Raw genomic sequence first — 1,213 nt, 5'->3', positions numbered from 1 at the left:
ACCAAAAACTTCAGCAATGGTCATATACAGTTAATTTGTTCGTCGAAATATAGCTGAAATATTACCGACTCGGCGTTAATATTGTTTATTATACCTCTACTGATTTTTTCCTATATAACATTAGATCGTTAGATGTGACTAATTCCATAGAAATTGTTAAGAATGGACTAATCCCCGTGCGTTAGTCAAGTGAGCTTATCCCTGCTTCGAAAGCTAATTCCCGGTTATGCGTAATCCTCTAAATTTTACTTATACTTTGGTATGATATGTGAATGGACTAATCCCCGTGTGTTAGTTCAGTTAGCTAATTCCTGCTTTGAAATCACGCTATGTGAATCCTCTAAATTTTACGTTTGTATCGGTGTAATAAAACAGTTAAAAGTATATCATTGCGGGAGTTAGCAAGATTCAAATTCCACTCGACCAGTACTTATTTCCTCGGCTTTGCCTCAGGATTAGTCCTGGCCTTGAGGAACTGGAATCTTGCTAACTCCCTCAATGATATACTTTAACTGTATAATAATCAATCAATCCATATAATTATGACTAACCGTTGCTTTGCTGTTTTTGAGAAGGTAATTTTTAAAGAATTTTCCTATATATTCTTTTGTAAAACTTTGATCGCCCATTGTTGACCCACCCTAGACCCGGTTTGATTTGAAGATACTTAAATCTGCGCTACCTGAGGATGCTTCCATATAAACATCACTAATCACTGGCCTACTGCTGTTCTCATTGGTGGATCCAGAATTTTCAGAACGAAAAAGAGGGATGCGGGCGGCTCAGAATTTTTTTTGACAAAAAAAATTTAAAAAGTTATTTGTATGTAAAGTTGTTTTTCTGTATATGTTAAGTAAATTATTTAATTATAAAATTTTACCTGTGTACTAGATTGAGAGTATATACAAGTTAAACAAAGAGAATTTACCAATTTGAAAGCAGAAAAAATCAAACCACCGGGCGGTGCATGGAGGGGGTGCGCCAGTGCTTCATCTGTTTGGTTTTGCGAAGATTATTAAAGATTTTCTGTATATATTTCTATGTAAACCCTTGACCATTGTGGCCCAACCTACCCCTTGAGTCATGATTTGGAAAAAAAAAAATTTGTTTTATTTGTCGTTACAATGTCCATTTCGAGAATTTTTCATTCGTATCTAGACGTCACTACTTGCCGGTTGCAAATTTAGACCTATACTTGGCTCTCAGGGTCATT

The sequence above is a fragment of the Saccostrea echinata genome, unplaced genomic scaffold (genome assembly GCF_033153115.1).
Source record: "Saccostrea echinata isolate AGI-Se365-2 ecotype Australia unplaced genomic scaffold, CSIRO_AGI_Sech_v1 ptg000016l, whole genome shotgun sequence".
In the NCBI taxonomy this organism is placed as follows: Eukaryota; Metazoa; Mollusca; class Bivalvia; order Ostreida; family Ostreidae; genus Saccostrea; species Saccostrea echinata.
This window is presented reverse-complemented; position numbering follows the sequence as displayed.